We start from the raw sequence: 6,249 nt of genomic DNA, 5'->3' as shown, positions 1-6,249 counted from the left end.
AAGTCGAACAGAAAAAAAATGAATAAACAAACAAGCAAAAATTCAGTGTGAGGCTCTGGAGCTGAACTCTCTTCAGCAAGAGACAACTACAGAATGTAGTTGTCTTATCCACTAGGCTATAGAAGCCAAATCAACCATGACATCAGCCTTAGAATTTTTATGCAAACATAACAACGTCTTCAATACCCATATATGTCACGACAAAACTGCATTTTGGACGAACAGTTTTGTATGTGACAAAATCACCATTTTATACACACAAGACAGTGTAAATTATGCTACTTTTAAAACTTCTAAAATGTATTTGACAAATGACCTACATTTGATATTATTTACAGATGCTATAATTGCACCACTACAAAGTATGCTTACAAGATTTATGTATGGACATTTTTGAAAACATAAAAAAATGACAATGATTGCATCCTTTTAATTTACTTTTATAGGGGTTTTTTTGTACCTTAAACTTTTTTTAGGACACATTTTTCCAATTTTTTCAGCGTCGTTGTCACTACTAAAAGCAAAAGTGTAGTGAGGTTAAGATTTACCCAATGTTATTATTTTTTCCTGCTACCTAAAATAATTGAACAATTTCTAAACAATTTAAATTTATAATGACTACAACCCTGCCAAGTACACTTTTACAGTGTGATCGGGGGTTGACCCACTCTGGACCATGGCCACCCTCAGATTAAGAAAATGTTTTGAGCTAAATAAGTAATTAATCCTTTAGAAAGTCCCTTGTCACTGCAAAGAAGACAGGTAATCACCAAGTAAAAGAATAACTTCAACAGAATTCAAACAACAAAGTTTTTAGATTTCATCCAACACACGCATGCAACTGAGAATTTCAAAGCTGGTCCTTTTTATTTTGAACACCTGCTTTTATAAACTTAGCTTTTTTTGGATAACGTGATCCTGTTTCCTACAATTTCCCAGCGCATCACTAAAAGCCACCCTGCCCAACAACAACCGGGAAACATTAACTGGCCGATCCGCTACCCACTAATGGATCGGACCCATTTCATCAGCAATCTGACATCTAATGAATATATATTTTATCTTCCCATGCCAGTTATCGGAATGTCCTCCTCATTCCGAGAAATAGTCGTCTTGGGGCTCTTTGGAACAAACCTTTTTCTTCAACTGGCACCTGTACGCCAATCACACTATGCAACTGGCTCACAGTTTTCCCTTGTTTTTTTCTTTTCACTCTCTGACTTCAATATGGTTCATGGATTAATAATTCATGGCCAGTTATTAGGGCCAGTTCAATAGGAGATCTGCTGATGGAGGGTTGGTGCTCGGTGAGTGTGCCCGGAGGGATGCTGCGTGTTGTTGTGTCAGCCCCCATCTGCCAGAATGCAATAAGGCAAACAATGGAGGCCTTGATTTCCACCAGCAGGCCCATAATCTTTAAATGGCTATTAGCTGAAGAGTGCAACCAGTCAATAACGACAATATCCTTTTAAAAGCTTCTCTCTCTCTCTTTTACTTTTCCTCATTCTGGTCCAGGTTCCAACTTCTTTTTTCACTAGTTCTCAATCTCTACTTCTGTCTCGTTTCTGTTCATATTGGGGAACACTGCTATAACACTCTGATAATAGAAGATTTCACTGGCTGCAGAGACATGAGGAATCAGAACAATGAAAGTTATTGTAAAGCACAGTTACATCCTCACCCTGGTTTGTTTGAGCTCATTTTGATGGTATGTATTTTTATTGACAAACATTTGTAGTCCTATGATACTTTGATTTTAGTACATTTATTCAGATGTTAAACTTGAATTATTTATTATTTGCAATAAATACAGTTTTATTAATCTTTTTGGATACCTTGATTTTAATTAATGAATATTAATATGTGTTGATCCCTAAATACAGCTTCTGTAAATAGATTAATTTCCTCTCATTGAATGAATTATTACCTTATTTCATAAAGAAGAGAATAAACTTTTGTCCTAAAAATTCTCAAATTGTGTTGGACAGAAGTAAAATATCCTAAAGCATAGTGCTGTGCTATAACATAGACATGGATAACACACAATACCTCTGTTTTATCATCAATCATAAGATATTTGACAGAGATTGAATTTGTGTTTACAAGGATCAGATTAAACAGTTTTTTTATATACAATGTTATGAAAGCAATAACCTTTTCGAGGGTTGCAATCATATCTTAATAAAACTGATATTCATTAGTGTCAGAGACAATTCTCTGCGTCCAATCTTATCAAGCTAATAAGCAACCTGAATCACAACCGCTGATTTATAAACAAATTCTGTTTTTTTGCAGTTGACAAGGTTAACAGTGCAAATACTGGATGAAAAACAGATCATTTACAATATTAGATGGAAGGACCAGCTGCATGAGGATGTCAAACAACTCATAAAGTGTTCTTTACTTTATGTCTTTACATTTATTATGTCTGCAACAGCATCCTATTGGTTTGTGCGCTTTACCTGTTCAATTCAACACACTAAGGAAACGCTGGAATTCACCATAATAAAACTTAAAAACTAGAGAAACTTAGGTTTACATTTTATACATGTTCCATGTTCTCATTCTTGACAAGTGTTGTTTCAGATCAAGAAAAGCAAGCACAAGCCAAGTGGTGCCCAGTTGCTTTTTGACCCCATTTAAAGCAATTCTATTAAGGGTCTTTATTTAAATTAATAAACACATAAATTAGAACAAAATAAAAAATAAATAGCAAAATAAATCCAATAATAGTCAGACAAATATAATTTCAGGAAAATCATGGTGCTTGGGATTTACCACTATATCTAAAGTCAACAATGACCATTATTTTCAACAGAGTTCTTGACCTGCAGACAATTTGACCTCAACTTAGTCACCAGTATCAACAACTTACAAAAGCACAAACACGGTCTGAAGACATTACAGCAAAGATAAACCCTGGTAAAGCCAAAAGGACGGCTGTCAGACAGCAGAAGAAGGAATACCAACCTTAGACAATTTACAGTATTTGGATCTTTCACCAATAACATCGTAGCTACATCTGTAACTTGATTTAGCTGTGATAAATTTATAGGACACTGATTTTGAATACATTAAAAAATCAATAGTTTATTTAAGATGGTTAAAGTAGTTAGTTTCTAATCTACGGAAGAGGATTAGGGCCACTGGAAAAAAAAGCCCATGAAAAATTCTGATTTTTAAGTCAGAATTTTGACTATAAAGTCCGAATTCTGACTTTAATCTCAGAATTCTGACTTTAAAGTCAATATTCTGACTTTAAAGTCAGAATTCTGACTTTTTTCTCAGAATTCTGACTTTAATCTCAGAATTCTGAGAAGACAGTCAGAACTACGGAGGCCCGTGAGCAACATTCTGCAGCTAGCTCTAGCAGCACACCGGAGTCCTGCCAACCGGAGAGAAACAAACAAAATTGTCCTCTTTACGTTTCTTTTTCCGTGCTTTAGGCTAACCAGATGAGGCTACTGTGTTCATAAAGGAACAAAAGGTGAGTTAAAAAGATTTATTTTATTGGAATTTGTAAATAAAGCGCTAAAAACTATGCTAGCATTTCGTAAATGCTATTTCAGACGTAACACGTCTTTTAATAATGTACGTATGCTGTTAAGATATCAGGGTAAACATGTGTGACTGACAAACAGTCTCAGAGTTTTACGTTGTGCACAGAGAGTGTGTAGAAATGCAGTTTTGTTCGCACGAAACCCGTTTACGTTCATCTACCAATCGTCTCATTCTGGAGATTTAAAGACGTCTTATACTTCTGAAAATACTTCGGGGCATGTTATCCAAAAGATTGTCGTCTTATTTTTTTTCTTAACTAAGCGTGACTGTGTAAACAGCCACCAATCTTTATTTAGATTCTTTATTTAGATTCACAACAATATTAAGCTCAGGCTTCCTATCACGTCACATGTGACGTGACAGGACATGTTTGTCAGCATGTAAACAAGCGACATGCATTAATGCCGAAGGTTTGCACACAGTAACATGAAAGCTCAATGTTGAGTCAAGTTCTCATTTATCCAGGTGACATCCTAAAATTGAGTCTTGGCATCTGGACTTCAAATCTTTCTTGAAGGAAGAAGTCCAGATGCCAAGACTCAATTTCAGGATAAAGAAACAACCGTTATTTAACTATATTTTACTGTGACATTAAAAAACATTTACGTTTTTTAACACTAATGAATTTGTATTTGTCTGCAGATTCACCGTTTTTTGCTCTGGCACCATTTATGTTTCATCCATGGATTTTGTTCATGTGTTATATATATATATTTTAATCTTCCTTTCACCTCTTTTTTCTCCACCACTTCCTGACACACGCTTTTAACTATTAAATGACTTGGATAAAAAAACAAAAAGTACAAAGGAGTATTTAGTATTAATGGTGATGAAGAGACCAAAGCTTTCTGAACCACTAAGCCAAAGTGAATTGAATTATATTTAAATGGTTCAGGGTTGTGAATCATTTGACACGTTGAAACCAGTGACATCTATTGGCCAGACTACAAAATTGTATAAGTGTGGGACAAAAAAGAGCATAGCTACAATGCAACCAAGGTCTCCTCCACTCCTGTGATGGGAATTCTGGCTCTCCTTAGAAAGCTGTCTCTTCTGGCTCGGCTCACTAAAAAGAGCTAACTCTTCTGGCTTGTTGGCATTTAAAATAGCCAAGTGTCTCAGCTTCAGTCAGTGATGATCTGCTCCGGTTTTAAGATTCTCTCAGTTTTCAGGTGCAGGTTGTTTGTGGAGCCAGTTTTAAAATTAATTATTTTTTGTAGACTAAATTTTCAAAAAGGGAAATGGTTGCTTGTTTTCCTTATGTTTCTGAAGAGATCTTTATTCCCATTGCACCTATCTTTCTCTGTCTCTCTTCCTCATGCTCGTTTTGTGTGTGGATTCTGTGAGTGAAACGAGCATGAAACTTATGAAAGAAAGCATGTGACCAACTCATCACTGCTTTCTTAAGACCACAAACACCGGATGGGTGAAATCTCTCTTTATGAACGGACTTAACCCCGCATGCAATTCAAAACTGCCGCAAGTAATGAAACGAAGCTCCATTTGGAAAGTCACGTTATCATTTACAATTGGAAGTGTTCGATGCTCAATCATTGACACGTCTGCTTTGATACACAGTCGACCCCCCGCTTGAGCAGAACATCTCTAAGTAAAAAAAAAAAAATCAACCCTTGAGAGTGGTTGGAGCCTTTGATTTCCTGTATTTTTTTATTTTTATTTTTTCCTTCAACCACCATCTCTACCATAACTGGTCCTTTGCTCAGAAGAGGATTTAGAGGCTCCCATTCCTCCCGGAGATATAGAGGTATCCTCCATCTTGGGTCAGCAGCTCCAGACTGTCAGGGTCGGAAGGACAGTCCATTCCCCCCAGAATGGTAACAGTGGAGTCTGTGGCTTGTTGTTTCTTTTGAGACTATGAAAACATATAAGAATGTCAGAGAACCACAGAGTCATTGTTACATGCAGAGTTTCATTGTTTTCCCCCTCCTTCCTCTGCATTGGCTGAGCTGCACCTTTGCTGATTGAAGACACCCGACAGACATGACGAGCACTCCAATCAGGCTCCAGAGCCAGCTACCTGGATGGCATAAAAGCTGAGCAGGATCACTGGGAAGGAGGCTCTTCCTTTTGCTCTGTACTGAACAGTCTAACTGATGTGTAGCTCATTCGCTTTCTGTTGGAGTGTGTGGGATGTTTGTGGACCGGTAAGACAGGGTACCCTGTACACCTTACGTAGCTTGTCTGCTGTTAAACACACTAGGTAAGTTGGTTGGTGCCATCCCTGTAAGTTTTGACCCCAATTTGTAGATAAGTCAGATGGACTTTTGTTTTTGTTTTAGAGTAGTGATAGCCAGGCTGTGTTTTGTTTTGTTCTTTTCATTCCTTTGGCCCAACCTTGGTCCCAACCTTCCCTCATGCTCTTCATATCTAATACAAAATGTAAACTTCATTGGTTGTGCGTTCTTATGTTACGAAACCATCCAGCCCTAGACACTTGTGGACGTAACAGTCATAATCAATGATATATCTTGACTCAATTGGCTGTCTCATGACATACCACGTGACACACATGCGCTATTACTGCGCTATTGTGTCTTCCCTATATTAACGATGCACAATCATTGCATGAATGTCTACCTCCACTTTGGTGAACTTAGTTGACTTGAGCTGTCGCCCATATGCCGAAGGTTCAATCTTTACATGGAATACAGTCACCATTTCGCCTAC

The sequence above is a fragment of the Oryzias melastigma genome, linkage group LG17 (assembly GCF_002922805.2).
Source record: "Oryzias melastigma strain HK-1 linkage group LG17, ASM292280v2, whole genome shotgun sequence".
NCBI classification, from domain to species: Eukaryota; Metazoa; Chordata; class Actinopteri; order Beloniformes; family Adrianichthyidae; genus Oryzias; species Oryzias melastigma.
Note: the sequence above shows the minus strand (reverse complement) of the source record.